This window comes from Mycteria americana, chromosome 9 (genome assembly GCF_035582795.1).
Source record: "Mycteria americana isolate JAX WOST 10 ecotype Jacksonville Zoo and Gardens chromosome 9, USCA_MyAme_1.0, whole genome shotgun sequence".
Taxonomy (NCBI): domain Eukaryota; kingdom Metazoa; phylum Chordata; class Aves; order Ciconiiformes; family Ciconiidae; genus Mycteria; species Mycteria americana.
Window position 1 is genome coordinate 41,067,986 of NC_134373.1, and position 25,173 is coordinate 41,093,158.

General features: G+C 40.0%; 1 long non-coding RNA gene across 1 annotated transcript in view; it reads right to left on the reverse strand.

Annotated features, from left to right (window-relative positions):
• Positions 1-25,173, reverse strand: part of LOC142414722 (uncharacterized) — a 360,090-nt gene that overhangs the window by 25,357 nt on the left and 309,560 nt on the right. The gene's annotated exons all lie outside the window — the stretch shown is intronic.

The window sequence follows — 25,173 nt, forward strand, 5'->3', positions numbered from 1 at the left end:
TTACCTTGTGCACATATAGGTTAATTGTAGTTCTAATCATTAGGTTTTTGGACCTGAATCTTAAAACACTTGAATCTAGATGAACTGCCTCCCTGGAAGCTGAGTCTCAAACAGGTGGATTGCTCGCAACCATCACCGTCCCTAGCTCTGACTTGGAACCACCATCTCCCTTGATAGTTAAGTTCCCATTCTGGAAGGCAAAATAACCTGATTAAAAAAAAATAATAATTATTAAATGTTAATAAATAAAATTGTTCAATTAACTCAGGTTCTGGAGATGCTTTTCTTTTGTAGAAGGTTGTAGTCCAAAGCCACAGCCTGATAGGAACCTGAGATCCCAGGGGGAAAACACTATTTAACCCCTAGTTCAACTTCTAATGAAAGGAAACATAGAAATGTAGCTATAATTCAAGATATTGTATGGAAGTCTGTTCAAAGTTTTTTCAAAAATATAAATTACAAGAGATTATTGATTTTTAAAAAGCTTACTTCAACAATCAGCTTTCTATCTCATTCTATTTCACTCTCTCTCGTTTATTCATTTCCTTATGTAAAAGAATTTAACCAAAGGAAACTAGCATTTTAATTCAATTTCTCCTATAAAATATATAATTTTATTTTGTCATAATGGCTGCTTTTATTTCCAGAGTCAGATTTTATTTAAATTTCAGTCCATTAGGAACAAAACTTGCCATTTTCTGATAAACAAAATCAGCAGGGAAGCCTCTTCAAACTAGGAATGTATTTTCTATCAACCTTTGTTCTAGCTGGTCTAAATGACAGGTATATTCCATTTTTCCTGCGTTTAGTTTTAAAGATTCTATGGGGAGGAGGGCAAATACAGAGAGTGACATTTTTAACAACAAAACTAGCAATCAGAAAAGCAGCCCCATGACAAGCATATGGAAGAAATGGGGGGAAAAAAAAAATAAAAAAAAATATAATCCATCGCTTTGGACCACCAAAGAGGACTAATATGAGTCATTAACAGAAAACCGTTAATTTTCCTCCCTGTGACTGTTGTTTGTAGAAGTACTCGAACCTTTGAGATTCAGTCATTTAACTGTTTCTTGGTAGGCTGCAAAATAGGCTCCAAGGAATTCATTAAAAAAAAAAAAAAACAGCAAAAAACCTAAAATAAATTGAAATGTAGAGTTTGTTAAAAAAATAAATATTATTGCTTAAAGCTGCACTTAGTTTAGCCAAAAATTAGATGGTGAGATGACAGCTTTCGCGAGCGAAAATAACATCCTGCAGTGTCACGTTCTGTTTTAGTCGAACCAGCATCGCCAAAGTCAGCATTCGACCCGATGTGCTGAAATTTAGACCCCTGGCCCAATCCGACAACTGGTTTTCCCTCAGAACTACTTTTCAGCTTGGTGTTTTGCTTGGAAGGAGGCAGAAATCTCGAGCACGAGGGTAAAGTGAGCAGCCGCAGTAAATGCACGCAAACCCAACCTCTCCAACAAGCCAGGCAGAGCTTTCGAGTCAACATTAAAATGTTTATTGGGTCCCATTCAAGCATGGGGCCATGCAGCCAGTTTTGGGGATTTAAAAAAAATTGTTTTCTGAATTTTCAACTTTGGCACACGTCCCACAACAGGGCACAGAGGTGACTCTCTGACCGCCTGAGAAACAGCAAACACCGTCCAGCTGTAAGAGTTTCACCATTTCTTGTGATGCCCAGACTGGAAGGGAAGATGCTCCCAAGACCTTTGCTGGAGAGCAACAGCGGAGCAACAGCTGTCTGGAGGATGCTCTGCACCAGGGTCCAGCATCCCCCTTCCATAGTGACAAGCCATTTCGGAGCAATGACTCGATTGATGCTGAGCAGTTGCACGGCAAGGACCGAGAGCAACAACTTCACGTGGCTGTTTTCATCAGCACTTCCCACTGTCCTCGATGACTGCAGTTTTAAAAATCCTTAATCTACACATTGGGGAAGCAAATAAATTAGGCATGCTTTGAGCAAATCTGAGAAAGTGGGTGATGCAGGCAGAAGGACCCTGCCTCTGCAAACCTGAGCAGTTCAGGGCAACAGCATCTGATGATTTGGAAGTAGAAAACTGCCGCAGGAGCTAAGGAGAGCAGCAGCGAATGGGTATTTCGGTGCATCTAGCTCTAAAATGTTTCCTGACCTCCAAGCAGCACTCCTCCTGGGCAATGTTAATGATCAAAATTATAGATGGAGCCTGCGGGCCATAAGCCAGTTTCTTTCAGGTTTTGTGCAACTAATATAGCTCCTCTGCAGGTCGTTACTCCATGTTTTCACTATGGTAAGGAAGAAAGGCATCTGGACACACCTAGACCATAGTCAGCACCTGGAGTATAACTCCCCCAAATCCAAGCCCCGGTAGTCAGTGCGGGAGGGAGGGACCCCAGCAGCTCAGTGTCCGACGGGGGGGGGGGGGGGTCCGGTCACTGCTGGAACCTTTTCTGCGATCTCTTTTCTAGAACTGGCCTTTCTGGTTGAAAAACTCTAGATTCTTCTGATCTTTGTTTTGTTTTTTACTAATTCGGACATGAGGATTCACAGGGTATTCCAAAAGGGGAGAAAAATTAAGGAGTTATTGCAGTCCTAAGAGACTTAAAGGATTATTTCCTTGTAAAATACAAATGATAGTTTTCCTGTAATGTTTCTCCTACATAATGCACATGTTAATCCATAATTTCCCTTGCCAGATGCAGTGTAATCCTCCTCCTGCAGACACCACAGCACAACCGCTGTTGAGCAAACAGGAGCAGGAGAAGTTCATCCATTCAAAGGTGGTAAAAGGCATCTTCAACGACCAGCGTTTTGGGTTATCCTTGAAGGCAGTCATGCAGCCCTAATACAGAAAGATGCAACTCTCTGCATTTAGAGTTCACTCCCTTTTAGAAAACAGCAAAATTGCTTTCGGTACCTGATTTCAACCAAACTCCTTCTTTGAAGTGTGAGACGAGTCCGACAAAGAGCTGTTACTACTTCAGCCATTGCAACAAAGTGCAACAAAATCTACATCAATATATAGAAGGGGGTTTCCATGAATGTGCCACAATCCACTTGTTTAGCAGTTGCTTTTTGTCACTTGTTAATGATTTGTCACGCAAAGAGAGCATGCTATTAATCTTATGCAGGTTCAGTAAATTAGTTTGTAAACAACATCTTAAGAGTCTTTAAGGAGAAAAACAAATCCAACGCATTTAGAAACAAATCTATCACACCCCATTAAAAAAAAAAAAGGGGGGGGGGGGAGATCTGGATAGGTTTGTAGAAAGGACAGAGAAATGGCTGATAAACCACACAAAAGTCCATTTTCAATTTATTGTGGTCTGTTCTCATTAAGCCTCTGTATATGATTGCGTATTAGTTCCTCCAAATAATTATTCCTCAGCCACTCTGGTAGATCGAGTTTTTCTTCCAGCTATGACTGAAGGGATAATTGCCTTCCTCATTAGTTCTACCTACAGCATGAGTGCCCTTTAATCTGGTAATGATATTAAGAGTGGAACCAGTTTGGGGGATTTGGGCTATTACAGAGAGTGAACATCCCGAGCCGTTCCGGTGCACTTCAGCCCTGCTTTTGCTGCGCTGAAGGGACGGCGAGAGCAGAGCCAGCTCCTTAGCCCAGCAGCAGGACATGCTCGGGGGGGAACCTGGCTCCGGCCTCATCCAGCCCTGGCTGTCTCGGGGAGAAAAACCCCAGGATGAGGCTCTTAGCAAGCCACGCTGTCTTCCTCTGGCTGGGGCCAAAGTGCAGTTCCCCTATTTCATTTCTAAGGGAGAAACTTTTTACGATGAGGGTGGTGAGACACAGGAACAGGTTGCCCAGAGAAGTTGCGGATGCACCCTCCTTGAAAGTCTTCAAGATCAGTGTGGACGGGGCTTTAAGCAACCTGATCTAGTGAAAGGCTTGATCTTTGGCTTGTATCAAAAATAGCGTGGCCAGCAGGAGTAGGGCAGTGATGGTGCCCCTGTACTGGGCACTGGTGAGGCCGCACCTCGAATGCTGTGTTCAGTTTTGGGCCCCCCACTACAAGAGAGACATTGAGGGGCTGGAGCGTGTCCAGAGAAGGGCAATGGAGCTGGTGAAGGGTCTGGAGCAGAAGTCTGATGAGGAGCGGCTGAGGGAGCTGGGACTGTTCAGCCTGGAGAAAAGGAGGCTGAGGGGAGACCTCATCGCTCTCTACAACTGCCTGAAAGGAGGCTGTAGAGAGGTGGGGTCGGTCTCTTCTCCCAGGTAACAAGTGATAGGACGAGAGGAAATGGCCTCAAGTTGCGCCAGGGGAGGTTTAGACTGGATATTAGGGAATTTTTCTTCACCGAGAGGGTTATCAAGCACTGGAACAGGCTGCCCAGGGAAGTGGTGGAGTCGCCATCCCTGGAGGTATTTAAAGGACGTTTGGATGAGGTGCTTAGAGACACTGTGTAGTGGTGGGCTTGGCAGTGTTAGGTTTATGGTTGGACTCAATGATCTTAAAGGTCTTTTCCAACCTATATGATTCTGTGATTCTGTGAAAGACATCCCTGCTCATGGCAGGGGGGTTGAACTAGATGATTAATAGATGATCTCCCTTCCAACCCAAACCATTCTGTGATGCTATAAGAGTAGTTTCTAAGCAAGGAATTAATGCACCCAGCACCAGCCTGTTGCTGGAGATTTAGAGAAGAGAAACATCAGTTTCACAACCACGTATGGGAAAAAGAAACATGTTCACCTACATATTTCCCATGAAGATCAAAATATCTTGTATGCACAGTGCAACACCTTGTATATTTTATATGCATAAATGCATGCTCTCTTTTCCTAAAGACATCTTACAGAAAAAAATGACCCGTCTCCTGACACTCCCTGTGTATATACAGTGGAAAGTTTTCTACTTCATTTTACAGCTCTCTGGGGATTTCCTCCGTGTCTTTCTTTCTTTCCCATCTGATCACTGTAGAGAGAAAAGTGTAAAGATCTCCATAGCAATCAGCCTATCCAGCTCCTTCATTTAACCTCTGCTGAAGGCAGAGGGAAATGTTCTGAGCAGCACAAAGCGTGGGGCACTTGGCCTGTTGCCACTCTGCGCTGCCCTCGGGACTGACCCTGCGCCGGGAGGGAGCTGCAGTCCCTTCCCCTGCCCGCAGCGGGTGCACCCCTTCGCCGTCCCGGAGGCCAGCAGGTTTTTGCCCTGTTATGGGTGCCCATGGCAATTGGGCTGGCTTTCGTTGCATTCTCACTGTATATGTCTTTCAGTGGTGATCATCCGTTTCACGTATACTGTGAAGGACTTAAGTCTCATCTGCTCTTCCTAAAAATTTTCAGAGAGATCCAACAGTGAGGTTTCAAAGTTCTGCTTTCTCCTGCTCCATCTTTTTTTTCCCCTCTACATCTTTCTATACAAAGTGCTCAGCAAACAGCCAGTGCTAACAGAGCCGAGAAAGCCTGTACTGCAAAGTACTTTAAAATCATCCAGGTATTTGTATCCACTCAGAAAAGGAGTTAATCAAAAAGCAACATAAATTAGGCTGCAAGTGCTAAGTCTAGCAGTACCTGTCCCATCTCTCCAACTATAGCAGCCTCCAGGCTGCAGAAAAGAAACTCCAAAAGAAGTTTGATTTAATCAGGGTCTTTTCAAATGGCTCCTGGTGGACTCCCTAAAGGCTATTTCCCCACAGGTTACAGAGACCCAGAGGCGACACTGAGCTTTAGATTTTAAAGCGTGTGATTATTTAAGCCACGTGGGAGAGTTGCAGTAGGGACACAGGAGCAGCGTGGCCCCAAACCCTGCAGGGAGCAAGCGTTCAGCATCTCCCTCTCCCCCCAAACGTGGGTCTGATACGCACACACACCCCACGCACACCCCCGGACCGGGGGCAAAGTCAGGGACGTCTGTACAGAAATTTGTTAGACTTTGTGCATTCAAAAGCTGAAGGTTATAGGCAACAAATAATTTAGTTCTGTGCATACGGTCGGTCTACCCAGTTATCCAAGAGATCCTGGCGATGTCTGTATTCCCACTCCATCTTTACAAAATATACCCAAGCAATACGTATTGCAAAATAGTTGTCTCGAGTAATTAAAGTGTAAGCGGTAATGCTAAGACACTGTATTGTCTAAAGCATGAAATTCAAGAGTTCTCTAAGATTAATGTCCTGTTCCTGTAACTTGGTTGTTCTTGGCTTAAGTATTCAACATAATGCTACTCATTACAGAGAGCAGTGACATCTATATCCAAGGGGGAAATACGGTTCAAGTCAGCTTTCGTGTTTAAATATTAGTAGTAAATTCAAATTCAATTTCACATGATCAGTGTATGTGACACTAACTACATCAAGGTAGACTTGGGGATTTCTCAACTCTATATTGAAGAGAATTACATGACTGAAAACTAATTAGGGAAGCACATAAAGTGAATTTATTTAGTATTCTCTTGTATGTAGTTAACTTAAAGTAATGTATCAAATTTCCTACAGAAAAATGTGGCTACATAACGCTGAACAAAATGCATCAGAAATCAGATCAAGCAAATTATCTTTTTTTGCTTTTAAAACTGAGAATGTTTAAGCTGTAATGAAAAAAATTATAATAGTAGGGATTTTTCCTCTGGAGAAGAGGAGTGCTTTGGTATCGTGTCTCACGCAGGGAATAAGAAACAGCTGCAATGCAAATAAGAAAAAGCAGCCAAACGTTATTTGTCTCTCCTGACCAAATAACACCTGAGTTTTGCTTCCCGCAGCTCCCGGGTGCATCTCTGCGACAGCAGTGCCCTAGGCGTAGCCAGGGCAAAGCCCGGCAGCCACCGAGCAGGCAGGAGCGCTGCGCACCCTGCACGGAGCAGGATTGTTCCACCACAAAGTACACAGAAAACGAACGTGCGCACCACGCTAAAAAAACGCTCTTAAAATCTTTTCTCTCATCCCTCACGCAGACTTTCCCTCCTGTCTACGTAATATTTTAAGATGGACCCAGCTCCCCCCACCTCGGCGCTGCCCCGTGGTGCCGCGCTGTCGCGGTTGGGCTCTCCGACTTCTCCCTCTTCCTCCGGTGCCTCTGCGGCGGGCAGGTTACCTGCCAGCGAGTCAGAGACGAACGCTGCATCCCAAATGCACGGCGCTAGTGACAAAATGCCACCTACAAACGCATAATAAATGTTTTATAATGCTTTTGCTGCATGTTATAAATGATAAATAGATGACAATAGATGTCCTATAAAGTATTTATATCCGATTGTCGTTATTGTTGCAGTACAGCTTTGAACAAAGCATTAAAGCAAACGCAAGTCTAAGTGCTGGCGATGATATGTATTAACAAAGCCGTTTATGATAAACGGACAAACCTTTGAGGGTCACTGACACTTTGACGAGCGTTACATAGGCATTTTTGCCTGCGATGTTTTTGCTCCATTTTTACCACCCAACTGAAGTAATTGCATTTTAACAGCAATAACAAAATATTTTATGAACTGGGACTAAACAAACAAACCTGAAGGCGACAGCACTGAAATAAGAGGATGACGTACCTGCAATGGCAAAGGGATTCATCCCCTTCACTACCTGCAATACTGTCCTGAAGAGCAGAACAGAGGACCGCATCACGTCCAAAAAGCTTTTGCACTACAAGAGGGTAGCTCATTTCGCTTCAGCCTGGGTTTATGGTCGCTCTTCTTAAGGCAGAGCACTTTTTGCAGCCTATCAGATATATCTACAATAGGTACTTTGCTGAACTTTGGTTATTGACACATTCCAGTGGCATTGGCAGTTAAAAGCTGCCTGTTATGTACAGGGACATGAGAAATGGAGTATTGCACTCTTGGGTTTTTTGTGCGAAAACCCCAACACGCAGCTGTCGGCCCCTGGATCAAGACAACGTTGCTCCAAAGTTTTGCCCTGCCTATACATTCATCAGAAACATTCAGGTTCATACGCTGATCAAGTCAGATGAACCAGACCAGGTCAGCACCTGCCTGCAAATCTGCAATAAAACAAGTAAATAAAAACCCAAACGTGTCTCCTCAGACTGTAACCAGAGCTGGGAATATAAGAGGAAATCTCAGCAAAAGCTGATGGGAAGCGTCCTCGGGAGCGCCCATTCCTCTCCCCGACTTGGAGGGCAGTTAGGTGATTAGCTCCGCTGTAGAAGTCTGCATTGCAAACACCAGAAGTCAGATAAGGCAAATCCTATCCTGGGGGATAATCTATTTTTCACTTAGGCATGCTCAAGGAAGACTGAAGTGATGAGTAAACAGATTTTTGAGGATGCAGTTTTAAGCTGTGTTGACTGTGGAGCGGGGAGACCATCCTCTTGCATCAGGAGATGAATTTGCCCACGGTTGGGAAGTCAAACTCTGCTCCCTGCCAGTCTGGGAGCATGCTGCAGGGCATCTGTGTCCCAGAAGCTGGCTTTCCTTACTCAAGTAGCACATTTCTTAAGAGACAGAAGGCTAAAGTTTGCAAAATAAAATAGCATAACTTTCCAGCTTCTTACATGCACTTTTGGTAAATGCAGTGCTGCTAATTGCTCAGGATTTTCCAGAAATGGGACACTCTTTTGGTACAAGAGGCAGTGATACAACTATTAGATTCAATAAAGATAGCAAACCCTAAATTTAAATAGAAAAACAATGGGCAAAAATAGATGGTGAATGCAACACGGAACTTTGAAAAGTAACCAAGACAAAACAAACTCCTATTTTGAATACAATCATTTAGCAAATCTCTCAAAGGTCATCTCAACATCTAAGCACTTGTCTGATAATTTAAATATGCGTATGTGTTATATAAACCCCAAAATGAATGGACCTTATTTTCTCTCCAGCACCGGAAATGTACACGAGGTATTTTTTTTTCTCTCCCAGGAAAATTAATTAACAAATTAATTTTCCTGGAATTTCTTTTGTCTCAGATCATAGTTTTCACTTCATCACTGTGATTAATATGCGTAAAATAATATTCAACCATTTTTTTTCCTTAAATATGCAAAACTATGGCAACTTTTTTTTAGTTCACAGTCTGTGTCATATATATGAAAGTGCAAAACAAATTTTCTGCCATGAACTTCTCTGCTTTCTTTTTTAAACAAAGTTGCCAGATCCTAAAAATTACGGGCCTCCATAGCCTTTAGGACGTGGGTCTCAGCCACTAGTGATAGTTTCCTATAGAAAGTGGCAGGAGAGGGGAAAGCAAGAGACAGAGGGCAAGCAGCCTGCACCCTCTTCTTCCAGCTCTGCTGTGAAGGCCCTTTTGCCTTCTGCAAAACAAGATTACGTTAAAAATAATTTTTTTCAAAATGCTTTCAGAGAGATGTTTCGAATGCCATGTGATTCAACACTGAGTTTGTTGACAGAATCAACAAGTTGAAGGATAAAAGATTGTCCCCAATTTCAAAATAGTCCATCCTCATCCCACATAACTACAGGATAGATTGGGGTATGATGTTGGACCCTATGTATTCAGGGCAAAGGCTAATAAACAAACACACCCACAGAAACAAACCCGAAATATCAGCACTCATATCTAACTATTATATTTGATTGCTTATGGCTTGAATATTTACCTGGCTCCAGCACTGCTCATTTTTACGTAATTTTTCACCCAGTAATTCTTCCCTTGCCTTAACTCATGAGATAAGAAACAAAAGGCTGGTTGGCCTGAAAAATATGATCTGTATAAAAATGATAATAATTGAGGTGGTTTAACCTAAAGAGAAGAATAAGCAGTGATCAGTTTGTACATAGATGGTTGGTAGCCGCAAAGAAATTGCTCTGTGTGTCACCTTCAGAAAGAACAACTAGTAACAGGCTCGAACTGCTGAGAAGAAGATTTTGATTAGACATTAGGAAAAGAGCCTATAGAGACTGTGGAAACTCCGTCACCGAAGGTTTAAAGACGAAGTTAGACAAGTATCTGTCATGAATGATTTAGATATAGTTGATCCTGCCTCCCAGCTCTATTTCCTATAATAGCTATGCTCTTCCCTCTCTAACTTGTATTGTTAATTCATACCTTGTTTTACCATGACTAAAGTGAAAATATTTTTGTATTCTTACTTAACCTGTAAATGAAACGCATTCAATATTCCTATTTTTCATATTGTTTTCTGAAACTTTAGGCATCTAAGAATTCACTAAGTATGTTAAAACAAATACAGTCTTCCGTAAAGCAGCACAGTGATTTCTCTTTATGTAATATATTTCATTTAGCTAATAGCACATACGCTAAAATAAATATTTCTCAATGTGACACACAAAAGACAAACCAAAAACTGGATAAAACCTGAATGGAATGAGTAAATGACCCATACTAAAAGCACGAGAATACAAAATCAAACTGGCATCAAAGATCTCAATGCCTGAAGAGTAGACTTTCCCTCCTCTGATTTCTCAGATGATGCTGGGGGAAAAAAGAAAAAGAAAAAAAAAAAAAACTTGCTACGGAACATTCCCTCTGTCCTAATTTAAACCGAAGATTAAAATGAAGATGCAAAGATGTAGATGAAGTAGTTTTGGTCAAAGGACAAACAGCTATTAATTTCCATAAAGATTCACACTAATTTATCTACAAGATCTATTGCTTTTCATCAGAGATGGCTAAACCAGTCTCGGAAGTAAGAGACAAGTGAAACTGCAATGCAAACTGAAAACTACTCAGAAAATTTTCCTGAGTTTTGAAATAGTTTGCATGACCTTCTTGGGGCATTTCCAGAAATAGAAGTGCCCAGTACTCAAGTACAGCAAAGAAAGCAAATATTCCTGCTGCAGCAAAACCAAAAATAGTCATGGAGCTTTCAAAACCTCCTATCATCATTTCTTTAACCTTGTCCCTCTTGCCTGTGTGAATTCTCAGTCTGTGTTCCTCCAATCTACCCAAAGTGTTGGCATCAAGCAAAATTACTGGCACTTTAATGATGTAGTCCTAGCCACACAGACCTCCTTCAGCTGGAACTACTTCAAATCAAGCTCTCAATCCTTCCTTTCTAGGCTTTTCAAAGCCTGTCTTACTTTCAGATTTTTTTCTGCTTCCTAACACATTCCATTTTGCAGTCAGTGCTGAACATTGTTTCCTTCCTAGTTTTTTCTGCCTATGTAAAAATAATAATAATTTTTTAAAGTTGCCTTTAGTCTATAAAGGCCATTATACTTAGATTTCTTCTATTATTTCTATGTACCATATAATCTGTCTCCTTCTTCAGACTCAATCCATCCTTCTTCAAACTAACTTGCTACTGCAAACACTCCAATTATTGGAACAAAAGCCATAAATTTAAGCAATGTATTTCTCCCATTTTTTGTAACATGGTCTACAATAGAAGTTACACATCAGAAGTGACCATTAGGAATGAGAATCTGATGGATAAATCAGAATTATTTTTTTTTAATTCCTCTTTCTACTGATGCTCCCAATTCCAGCATTTGCTTCAGGAACTGCTTGTTGGAGCCTACTACTCATGGTATTTAAAATTATACAGATTAAGCTGAAGTTTAGAAAAAAGTTAAGCTGATAATTTGATCTCTAATCACCTAATATAAAAATCCCAGTGTTTTGTAATGACATCATACATAATCATAAGGCAAAATGGAATGCCATATATCTGTTTTGCACCATTTCCCTTTGTCTTATTAATCAGAACATATTTCTGTATCTCTTTTTCTACTCTGTATAGATAATTCAATACATGTAGCCCCTTTTGCAATTCATGATTTCTCTCAACTTCAGGTTTTCACTATTCTGTCAGCTCATCAATAAATTCAGCATAAAATTGGTTTTCCTTATTTGTTATACTATTTTAGATGTGTGATTGGGTCATAATTAATTCCGAGAACTCACAAGAAATTTCAGTTATGGTACAATTATACTTCGACTACATATGCTGAAGACAAACTTTTTTTTTTCATTCTCCTCCTTTTGCTCCAAATTTTTAAGGATCAAAATGTCTCGCATGAGCAAAATTTACTTCATACGTATGTACAGAACTTACTACATCATTGGCTATCAGTATTGCTTTACTTCAACCTCTCATAATAATGACTTCTGCGGCCAGATCATATAGGCATATTATTTGTCCTAAACATTTCGGGGAAGTAAAACACCCTGATTTCAGTCCAGCCTAGACAGTTTTTAGGATATCTGGGTTGGCAGTTCAGACATTCTCTTATAGCTCCCTTCAGAACCCTGTTTGTGCCCAAACCTCTTACAGCATCTCTAGAGACTCGCGTCCTTTCTAGTAGATGGGGGCTGACTGTCAGCATGCAAAAACATCCAATATGAGATTTCTAAACTAAACTGCTCTTCCAGTCTGCAAAACAAGTTTATTTTTCATAAGTCTGTTTCTGTTGAATGTACACCCACCTCACCCCCCAGCCACGAATAGGAATATTCCTCCCAGCATAAACTCTTTGGGGTACAAACTGTGCCTGCATCTATATTTGAAATTACCTAGCACATTGCAGCATTCCCCAAAACAAAATAATAATATGCAGACTGCAGAATGTGCTTCTCCAGCATAAAGCATCTGGTTTCACAGTTCATTAGAAGTTTCTTTTTCTCTTATGGCTTTGTGGATAACTTTATACGTATTGTTTAGAGCCGACAGTAAATTGGCATTTCCCAAGTCACAGTTTGAGCACTTTTCAAAAGCTAAGGCAGACACACGTCACGTTGGCTTTATCAACTTATGCCCTACTCTCCTTATTCTCCTGATAGAGTTTCCTACATACAAGAAACTTATGTTTCCAGTAAACTGGTGTGGTTGCTTTTCAGTCTACCTTTTTAACCATTTCTTTTATATCCTCTATTACAGGCTGCTCAGCTTTCTGTGCTGGGCAACGCTATTTATGCGGATGACTTGAGCTCTGCATTCCTGGAGTTTCATGAGTTCAGGCCTGCCTTCTTTATTTTGGGATAAATAATGTAGGGAGTCCCTAAACTTAGGAATAGATCCCATCTGTCCGTTAGCTCTTAGGTAGACTGTATTTCCTTCAGTCTTGATGCTTTTAGCAGAAGACCTCTCCTGCTGTTAATCAAGTATTACGAAGCCCTGTTAACAGGTCTCTCTCTGGCACGCGGCGAACGCAACCACTGCCTCGCAAAATGCAGACCACAGGACTCAACACTTTTTCGGTAGTGATTGCACGAGTGCTGTGCTACCTCCCAGTTACCCACTCACTCGTGTAACATGGCATTAATTAATTGGGGTGGGGGTTAATTCCAGGCTGGGAGTTCGCATTCACTGTAAGCCTCATACTCTCCACACTGCTTCCCACCCCACAATCTCATTTTTGACTCTGGTAGAGCTAGAATTGATCTGAATTCTTAAACCAAATTCAAAACAGCCTTTAGACATGTGCGGGTTTTAAACAAGGCTTTAACAGAAAACAGCTTGAAGAATAAAAACCCACACAGCAGGCTGCCAGGGCACCCGGGCTGTTCAGCCAGATGAGGAGACGCTGAGGACCTGGACCAGCTTGGCAATAGCACAAAGTGCCCGAGCATCCCGATCCGAAGCTCCAGAGCCTCTCGTGACCCTGCAAAACTGAGATGGATAAATTCTTGCTCCATAAGAAAACTTCAGAGCCTGATTTTGTCTTGGTTTTGCAGCACTACCACTTTCTTCACTGGTTTCTTAGTGTTTCCTGGTAGAGCACAAAGTCAGCTTTGAAGCTCTATCTGATAACAAGGCTCTTTCTTCCAAAATAATTTAGATTATTATATAAATGACTATTCCCTTTCTTTATTTATCACTCTCCTAATTTTTTTGTGATCTGCAAGCTTTAAGAGGAAAGGGTTTTTTCCAGATCATTACTCATATCGTGGAGACACGTTAGGCCATGACTAGATCCCTATGAGATGTTGCTGAAAACATCCCAATTACTTTTTGCAATTAGTTTACCAGTTTTAAATCTGTTTAATACGGGCTGCACTAATTTTTTATGTCCTAATTTCTTGTATTGAAATGTCATGCAGTACTAAGTCAAGTATAGGAGTTTAAGTATATTATGACAGCTCAGTAAGCTTTATCAGTCCCTTTAGCTCAGATCTTTGCTCCCAAAGCCTGAAATCTTGGGGCTAGCTGGCTGTCAAACTTTTGCTTATATCTGTAATTTTTACCATGACCAAGTGCCAGGACTCATCCTGATTTGAAAGCCGTTCAACCAGTGTCTTATATACAAATCAAATGAGGGATGATTAAATAAAATAAGTTATGATTTATTAAAATTCAAGTGTGGGGTGGGCTGTTGGTTTGGGTTTTTCATTGGTTTTGGTTTGTTTGTTTGTTTCTAAATACACTATCCTGGCAGAAACTATTCCCTCTTGGGAAAAGACCGTTCCTTCAAGAAGATAATTTAAGCATTTTTCTTCCAACAAAACCACTTCCAGTTTCAAAGGAGTCCACCTTTGAAAACAGGCATCATCAAGGCAATAACTGTTTCTAACTTAGTCAAGGAGTAGGAAGGTCTCTTCTAGGAGGATTTGTAACTGCAATTAGACATCTAAAGATAAGATTTCCCTCTCCTAGAACTCTCTAAAGGTTTTAGGTGCTTAATTTCTTTCAACAAATCTCTAACTAGCAAGAAAAGCCTTTTTTGTTGTGATTTTTCTATGGTTTGTGGTTTGTCTATCACCAGATTGTAGCAGCTCACAATAAAGGTCAGAGTAGGGATGTGCTGGGAATCTGACCAGGCAGCTTTTCATAACCACATCTTCTTACTTTTTTCTTCCTTGTATTATTAATTACATATTAAACCTGTCCTCACTTATCTGAGTAGCAAGGATCTCATGATGCTTTAACACCACCAGAGATGCTGTAGCCTGAAAGTCTGACATCTGACAGCACGTGATGGCGAGCATCCCTTATGGGAAGGAACGGCTCTATGAACGGTCAACAAATTTATATGGGAACGAGCAGTTAAAATTTCGATTTTTCTATGTATTTAAATGGCTTTGTTTGAATTAATGACTGCTAGCTTCCAGTGTTTGAGAGCTGCACATTAGTTTTGGTGGTGGTGTGTTTCTGGAGCTGCAAAAGCACAGGAACACTCAGATTCATTAATTCCTTTTATGCCTATTTTTATATATATTTAAAATATGTATGTGTGCGTCTGTGTAAATAGAACAGCTTTCTATACCAGTTTCCACCATTGTTCTATTTTTTCCCAATTTTTCTATGAGTTTAGTTTGCTCAACTAAGGAAAAAAAAATGAAATCACATTATTTAAGTAAGAAAGGTAGATATTTTCACCGACAGGCTGTATGTCTGGGGGTACTGCACTAACACCAATACATGTTTCCAACAGGCAGTATGTGCCTCCATTCACTCCAGGTTCAGCATTTCCATATTTCTGTCCATCCTGTACAATATTTGTGCACGGTTTGTGGTACAGAGTCAGTTCTAGTGCCTCTACATGCTCAGCCAAGGATATATCATTATACTTGTAGCAATTAGATTTGACTTTAAATCAGCAAAACGGAGATTTCTCCCAATCCCATTTACAAAATTCTTGGAGAAAATAGGTATGATGTCCAATCTCAGCCTCCCTTACGCTCCATTATTATACAAAATGGGCACCAGAAGCTACGCATAACTATAAAATGATTATGATTTATCTGGGTATTTTGTTCCTTTAATATATTATGCCAATTGTCCTAATTTAATGAAGTAATTCTGTTAATTTAACTTTGGGGTTAATCTTGCTTTAAGAACACTTTTTGCTGAACAGTTAAGACCGCACTCAGTTGATGCATTTTCTTTCTTTTTTAGCCCTGAATGTAACCTTTAAAAAAAAAAAAAAGAAACAACAAAAGTTTCTAGTATATCATGTGATCAATAGATACAAGTACCTTCATTTTTTAAATTAGTCTAAGGCTATTTTCCTTTTACTGTTGTATAAACAGGGAATTGAAGGGTAAAATAGTTAAAACTTAATGCTATAGTGCTAATGTGGCTTTTAAATCACGTCAGCAGCAATCACTGCATTATAATTAACAATTTATTGAACCAGCAATAAAATGAACATCACATTACTTCTTAAAGCAGCAGAATAAAATGGCTAATAAATAGCATAAGCCAGACAAATTGCAGAGTAATAGAAATTTTCTTAAGATTTATAGTGTGCAGAAAGATGGATGTGCTATTAGTAGGAGCTCCAATACTTGACAAAATTCTTTTGCAAAGACATAGTTACCATGCATGTCAGAGTTCACAAGTCTAAGTGGTTTATCCAAATTTCAACTCACTGCTATTACAGTGGAAAATACTCATTACAAGGTTTTGTAACTGCAAGCAATGTGTACATTTGCCAACATTCAAACTGCTACTGCCAAAAAGATACTAAAATATTTTATAAACTGTCAAATAACAAGTCTGCTAGCTTAATCTGAGTCTATTTTATACTTCACAGGCGGTAAAAACTCCTGGGCCCGATCCTGAGGTCTTCACTCAGGCAAAACTTTCCTTGGCTTCAACATTTAAAAGTTACCAGGAGTTTCTGCCTATGAGAACGGCTGGATTGGGCCCCACATTACGAGGAAAATTCATTAGGGAAGAAACACAGATTCAGTGAAGCTGGAAGCTCAACTAAATACCTCATCTCTATCAGGGCTGAGGTTACTGACAACGAAACCGTGTTGCGTTTTAAATGTTCCTGCTGTTAAGTTGTGTTGTGATTCGTCATGTCAAAGTGTCTCTCTTATGTTCTTATTTCAACATAACAGATGCAGTTTTACATGACATGTCACAACATGGAGCATCAACTGGAAAGAGTCTGAAAGAGCTCTTTTCTTTTTTTTTTTCCTTTGGAAAAAAAAAAATAACAAAAACCCCACTCTTCTTTTCACTAAAATGTGTGGCAAGGGAACTTGTAATGGAAATTTTGTGAGCAGACAGTACATTTAGTGACTGTAAGGAAAGGATTTTCAGTCTTCAGTTTCAAATTGAAATATACCCATCAACTAGCTCATGTTCGAATTTTAAATTTATTTTACATACAAATTTTAACGTGAAATCTGAAGTTAATCTCTGCAGTAATTAGCTGCTAAGACAATAGTCACTGATAAGAACATGCATGTCTTTAACAATGCATTTCTCTCTGAACCTTGAAGATAAATTACGACTAACTTACTGGTTAAAGGTGTTGTCGATTACGTGGCGAGATTACTATTCTACTATTTTCCAAAAAAGCAGTTCTCCTAATGACGGTGCATTTCCAACAGAGTGTTGTACGGAGGAGCATCTTCGACCTATTCTGTTGCAGACCGTGGGGTGAAGTTGAACGCACGCCATGAACACGCACTCACATGCACAGGAGGAAATTACTGGCTATGATCACTCTACAGTCATGGTGCCCATATGGATTGGATACACTAAAACAATAATAAAAAAAGCTGGACCAACACAGCTGTCTGATTAAAGGGGTAAGCACCGGTCTAGCTGCACTGAAGTCATTATTTACACTAACTGAGACTCTCCAGAGACCAAGCAGGATTTTACTAAGCCTCCATTCAACAGAGCCGTGAATAGAAGGAGGTATTTTTGCCTTTATTAGTTAACTCCTCTAACAGGCACCCCCAAAGAAACAACAGCAATTGCCTCCTTGAGACTTGTAAACTTTTCGGTGCCCCCCATCCCCGCTGAGCATGTTCAACAGCCTCATTTCCAGTTCATCCCACACCCAGATCTTTGGAGCACCAGGTTTGGAGGTGCTTGAAGCACATCACTTGAACAGCAGCAACCACGTCGCTCACCTGAGGACCCAGAGAAACCCAAACGAATCTGAAAACGCCAAAGATGTAGATGCAGCCTCAGGTACCAACAGGACTAATGCTCATTAAACTGATACCGAACATGCTGGGGTTTAGTTCATTTGACAAAAAGCCGCAGCACATAATTCAGTATGTCGCTTTAATATTTGTAATTTCTGCAGTGTAGTGGGGTACGGTTCTTCATTAAAAAAAAAAAAAAAAAAAAAAAAAAAAAGAGAGAAGAATGTATTGCCAGCCCCAGCTGAAAGTTCACATATTGCAGAGTGCTTCATTCACCCTGAAAATCAGACAAGGCACAGAGAGGCTTAACCCCCTCTGGCAGCAGACAGGAATAACCGCAAGCCATAGGGATGGGTTTCTTCCCTAACGTTAGTTCAGCTGTAATTCATTGCTGGCAGCAGCTCTTTTCATTTGCAAAGATACAAATTCTTCTATATCAGCTAAAAGAGCTATCAAAGCATTCAAGAATCTATTGAACACTAAAAAAAAAATGCTTGATTAAGAAAGTATTTAAGTCGCATGCCCTTCCCTTGTTTATATTTAAAGAATTTGCGATCAAGGTACATTTCATGAAATGATGAAACTGGGAATAATACCAGTATAACGACTTAAAAATATTTCAAAGGAAGGTCTGTTCTCCTAATATTTTGAGGGTAATTGTTATTAAGAACTATTGAGAAACTTGCACAAGTCTTTTATGGCATGTCCATTCCACCCTGTCTAGTAGATTAGGTGTGTTATTGAATAAGACTCTAAACTTTGGGTGATTGTCCAGCTTGAATTTAAGAAACTGTGGCTGTGTACCAAAAAAAATAAATACTATCATTTAGTGTGAAAGGAAGGGAGGAACGATACAAGGAATCTCAAAAAGAGTTAAAAATAAAAATTACATGATAAAAAAATTAAAAATTCCATAATTTCATCATATGAAATCAGTGTCTGTGTTTCATATCATGCTGAAGATATGGCTTGGTAGACCAAAGTCACTTTTTGCTGTGTAGGTCTTAAAAGGAACAAACATCCAAAAACCGTCTGGTGCAGTTTTGATAAATATAGGCACCTTCAGGTCAGTCGAGTTAGCGGGGAAGTCACACATGTGAAAACAGATCTCTCTGAAATTTAGGTACTGCCTACCTTTAGCTGTACCAAACCTAGCAAAAGGTCGAGGTATCTCAAGATAGGAAACGTAGATCTGCATGGAAATGAATTCATTCCTTACAGCAGCTGAACCACGCCAAGTTCTGCACTATACTCAGCTTGGTCCAGGTTTTAGTGAACCACTCACAACAGCTCAACCTTCTCTGAGCTTAAAAAAAATTTTGGAGCTTTTAGATCTGGAGGGGTGTCATTTGTATATGTGTATACCCACAGACACACACACAGTTATTTTTTGGAGACATATATAGATGAAAAAAATGGTAGTGCATGAATTGTAAATACTAGCTGACACAGATAACTGCAGAGTCTCATCTCTGATCTATGTACATTCTCATCACTGTTACAGCTCCTTGGCTATGCTGCCAATACCCAACTAAATCCATAGGTAGTGCCCGGTCTTAAAGTTGGGGAGAAAACAAAAAAAGAAAAAAAGTGGGGCAGGATATGCTTAATTAAAAAAAAAAATTTGCTATATATATTTTTTCCATAAATATGTGCAGATACCCACAGTATTATACATTACATCTAAAGAACATTGTCAGGTTCTCATTTTAACAGGTCTAAGTGGCAGGTGAGAAGGGGACAACAGTGACCCACTGTGTAAAGAAGACGATGCCTCCGTTCACCTCTGAAGTTATATCTGGGTCTGTGATGTGCTCCTGACCTTGTACGGCAAGGAGCAAAGCAAAGGACACCGGGGAAATTGTTTTTTCTGATTACTTCTGCACCTACGAAGGGGAACTAAGAACTCTGGGTCCATGAAAGTGACCCAAAAGAGAGGAGGAGACAAAATCAGACAGCCACCTGATCGCAGTGACTGGGTCTGTTACATTAGCTAGGTAGGCAGAAGACTTCTACACGAACTATGGATGCACCCGGACCATTTTATCACACTCTATGCATGTAGATCATAATGCATGGAGACTGTTCAAATTAAACTGTTATTTTAATCAAAGTCTGTTTGGAATCAGCGTATTCATTTGAGCTTATACGCTGTGTTTCTTTGAACGCAATGTGGATCCCTGCATAGAGCTGAGCTCTCTGCACCGGCGTGCAGTGGGGTAGAGCCCAGAAGTTACAGGGAGTTCCCCAGTGAGGTTTGCTTTCGTGGTTCTGTTTGTTGTTGTTTGCTTTCCCCTCAAAAAAAAAAACCCCATGCACATAGAGGTGGTAGACAGGAATCAAGGGTGAGGAAGCTCAGTATCCATGAATTAGATCCTCCTTCTTCATTCTGAGCCTTTAAAAGACATTCAAGTCACATTTCCAGATTTTGGTTGGAAGCTCGCTCTTTTACATTAGTCATAATGAATATATATGTTCATTGGAGCTCTGAAATTAAGAAACACCAAACGTCAGAAGACTTGCAGTATAATCAGGAGAGGCCAACAATGTTTTCCCAAACTTATTTCCTAAACAGAAAAAGCAGCCTCCTTTGGCTTAAGGAAAAGACAACAAATAAAAGCTCCAATGGTGCATCAAGACGTCAGTGCAATCCTCCTGCATCTGTGCAGAGAGTGGAAAATGTATATAACTATCCAGAATTTCATAGCAAAATACATAGATAACTGCATCTGACTTCCTTTCAGGCTCCATCACTACATGGACAATTTCTTTAACGTATTTTTGTTGGTAAACTAGAAGGCAACAGGAATTAAAGTATGCCCAGGAATACCCCAAGCCTGTTTAATCAATGAGACACCTTCCATCTTCAGAAGATGGCATTAGAAATACTTAAGTACTTGTATAAATAATATGTGAATATGGATCACCTTCATATAAATAAATAAACGTGGATCACCCTTTTTGTTTGGGTTTTTTTGTTTTTTTATTCCTAGAATATATTCTATATGGAACAAACCGCAGCCTAACAAGTTGGCAGATATTGGAAGCAGGAAAAGGTATAGTAAAGCACTATATTTTATATCATAGCTAGGAGTCCAAGAGAAAAGAAGCAGAATGAGAGCTTTACATGGGCTTATACTAGAGAGTTTTGTTATCCTGTGTTATGTTCTATAAAACGCTAACAAACTGTTCAAACTAATAGCAACACCTCTAGTGTCACAAGTGGCTTATAACAACATTAAAGTTTTTACAGCCACGGCCCTTAGCGGCTGACATGCATGCACAGAGCTGTCTCTGGCCATCACAGTATTTATTTTCTGAGCCATTGTAGATGGTCATGGGCTGGCTGTGTAGTGAAACCCAAGGAAATACCTTTTGCGTCTGGCTTTTCCATAGCTCAGTGTTGCCACAACTGCATGGAAGGGCATCACAAACCTCAGAGAACCAGCACGCTTTCCAAAGACCCCAAATTCCCTTGTGATCAATGGGACTTTGTTGGTTAGCTCTAGAAAACAGAGCTGATGCAAAAGAATTTCCACAAGAGCAGAACACCTTGTAATTTTGCTTAAAGAGCATTTCTGCTACCACATTAGCATATCCAGAAAGATCTCTGAGTACAGACTCTCAAGCTAAATGACTACACAGAGCATCATTTCTCCAAAGCGCAGAATGACAAATACCAAAGATATCATGACATTGTCTTATGAAGTATGGAAATCAGAGACGTACTAAAGGAGAACACTGGGGAGATGAAGGTATCAACCCCTACTGAAGGTTTTCTAATACCCACTGTGGCAGCACCAGCAGTGTAATACTAAAAAACAAACAAACTTGTTGAAGATTTCTTATTTTGGTTTCTAAAGAGTTACAATTTCTTAGCCAGTAAAGTCAAAGGCTCTACCAAAGGGGCAATTTCTAGTGAAACAAAGTCAGAGACTAGCATCTCCAAATTCAGCGTGGAAGTGCTTAATTAGCTATAACTTAACTCTCTTTGAAACAGCACACTGTGCCGTGACAAGTACCTACTAAAAGGGCATACAGAGGACATTTTATGATAAAAAAAAGCTGTTGGGTAAATGCCTTATAAAGTCTAAGTCTCCTGTTGATCTTACTCCAGATGAAAATAAATAATTGGGGGGGGGGGGACCAGCAAAAATGTTTATTAATAAAGAAGTTTGAGTTAAGAAAGCAAATTTTTTATAAGATATGAGTTCACCTAGGCTTTGAAAGAGGGAGGGGATTTTTTTTAAGATGATCAGGTGATAGATTTAATGAAACTTCTTACTAAGGCAATCTTATTAAATCTGCTCAAATCATTTTAAAAGCTTATCCAGGACTCTCCCATTTTTGCAGTTTAGACAAGTCAGCTATTTCTGATGTTAACAAATTTTCCTTATGCTGCCATCTTGTGCCCTAGAATCTCAGCTTACTCTAAAAGAAAAAAAAAAAAAAAGAAAGAAAAAAGAAAAATAAAAACCCCACCTTATGTATCTCTGGCCCTCACAGCTCTAAAAATACCCTTCAAAAGATAAGCAGGGCCTACAGGGTAGAAAAAAAGTTTGCCAGTGCTTACAGATAGGTTGAAATACCAGTTCAGATGCCCGTGAATCAAATCAACGTTACAGGAAGGGGGAGGTGAATCTAAAATAGCATCACACTTTTGTTGTCATCTTGCAATATTGTCATTTTTAAATGCTTTTATTGCTAATAAAATTCAGTCTGACAGACCACAGAAAAGAGCAGTGCACCATGAGGAGTCAGCAGGAGAGGTGTCCCCATCCAATGCCCCATCTCAAGTCAATAGAGCTCAGTTCACAAGTGAAGTTCAGCAAAGCTCTGCTGTTATTTAACTGCTTTCCTTTCCATTTCAGTGTTTATCCATAGCCAAGTAGATTCAAAAGTTGTTTCAGTTATGTTTTTCCCTCGACACTTACCTTGGCTTTCCAACTCCTAACCTATTAATTATACCAACATTCCTATTGTATCATAAAAGCTTCACCCACTATCATATTTTAATAAGTCATATCAGCTATTTCACTACTGCTTTATCTATTTTTCCAAAAGGAAGCTATTCAACTTAAACTACTGAAAACAAAATTGCATCACTGAATTCACCTAATGCATTTAAATAGTGGTTATAGTAATATTTAATAGATAGGGCTATTCAGTTACTTTGAATACATTTCATATTTCATGGATAATAATTTGTCTGACTAAGGCCCCCAAGGCTTTGCACAAGGACTAGTGCTCCGTTATATTGGGTGCCATAGAAATACAACATAAAATACAGTCCCTATTTCAAAATACAAGAGGGTTATGCAGAGCTGGATGTGAGCCAGTAAACCACACTGAGCCATCACTACTACACATGTGACGGACCTAACCTTTATTAAATTTCCCTAGCCATTTCAGAAAGGTAGGAAAAGGACTGTTTTAAGGAAGGATTTGAAGGAAAGTACCAAGGTAACTTTCACAAACTTAAGGGATGCTCCTCCCAAGCATGAGAGGACAGACACAGTGCTAGTTAATTTATTATGTAGAGAAACAACATCAGGCTTTGTGCTCCCATGCTTTAGATCAATAAAAACCAAGCTGCCCTGTTTTGAGGACAGTAATAAAAATGTGATCAGAGTGCTAGAACACAGCATTAATGATCAGTCTGACTAGTTGTAGTAGTACAAGTAAAAGGAAAGATTGCTCCACAGCATTATTGCCTCTTCCTCCTCCTACCTGTCTCCTATCATTTTACCTTGTTCTTTCCCTGTCTTGGCAGAAATGATATAAAATCTACATCTCTTATGAAAGAAACCTTTTTTTTTTCTTTTAGCTAAACTACAGGAATTTAATCTTGCCCTCTACATTCCATCAGTGTGCCAAAAACTCAAGACATCTTCCTTTTTCCTGCTTAAGTTCCCCCTTTAAAGAACAGGCACATGTATGCTCCTTGCTGTCTAGCTTGCATAACTTCTTCACCCCAAAAACCTAAAAATCTCCCAATCCTCCATGCTCAGAACCTAGACCAGATGATTTTTGAAAGCCCACAAGGATGGATAACCTCTGAGAAGAGCCTCCATGTACCTGATGCCACCGTCTGGGTGGTGACAATACGTGCAGAATTGCACGGGCTCCAGCAGCAGACCCGGAGGAGCACTGCTAAGTCATCGGCTGCTGGTTACACCATGAGCATTCGACGGCTATGATTTTTGCTCAGCATTGCAGCCAGTTTCACACCCACCTGGCAGGCCACCCACCCAGGCTAGCTTTAATGTACTGGTTTCCCATCTCTAGGTCGCCAGAAAGCTGGCCTACGGGTTTTGGAGTTGTTCATAACAGTTGTGCAGAATATGAAGCACAGACTTAGCCCTTGCTATCTAAAGGGAGTACAAGCTTCTCACAACCCTTCCCTGTGTTCCTGATTAATGCCAGGAAATAAAGATGATTTTTATAGCAATGTATATACTTGCATATCATGTCTAATGTCTATTAGGAGGTACTCTTTAAAAAAAATTAAGTAAAGAAAAAGGTGCTACAAGATTCCCTCATTTCCAAATGAAATTTGGGAAGAAATGCACAAAGCGGACACAGAGCTACAAAGTTTTCCCAGACCCATTGATACTACAAAGAAACTGGAAAGGATACTATTCTTCCCTCTACTCCTATTGTAGTCTTGTGGGATAACACTATTGCCTATAATCTCTGACCTTCATAGTACAGACTTTTGGTACAGAATAAAGCTAAATCAAAGAAGTTAAGAAATAAGCTCTTTTGTAGAGGGTACTGATGCCTTGAGCACTATCCTTCCTGAAAAAGATTTTACTCCACTCTAAATTCACAACTTTTGCACTTGCTTGAAAAGCCAGAAAGCTGACAGAAATAGCTTTATATTTACTAACATAAACCGGTTTATTAGGAATATAAAGAACTTGTATTGGGTTTGGGCCCCAGTTATTGTACAATAATATCAAACTGCTAAATCTAATCCATAGTTCACACCCGAGAAGCGTAAGGCAAGATGTCTTGTTCTACACATATGACACAAAAGGAAAAAAATTCCCTTGGATTGGCGATATTATTACTTATATTAATTTAAACTATTGAACAACACATCTAGTGTCAAAAGCATGAAATGTGGTGTTTACTTCTCATAGGATTTCACAGGAGGTTATACTGGAAAAGTGACTTGCAAAGCACAGTGAGTTTTCATTTAGGCAACTTCAGTTCAGATAACTACATCAAGAAAGTATTATGCACAGTGGAATTCACTACAACACGCATAAATAAAAAAATTGGCAAAATGAGTCACGGCACATAAGAAGAACCCAGATTTCACAAGTTGCAAAAAGAATGGCAAACACCCATGCAGCACTGCAGGTGCAGAATATCCTTCCATTTCCAGGAAAAAAAGAGAAAAGGAGAAAAAAATAAAAGCAATGTTATCTTCATTTATGACC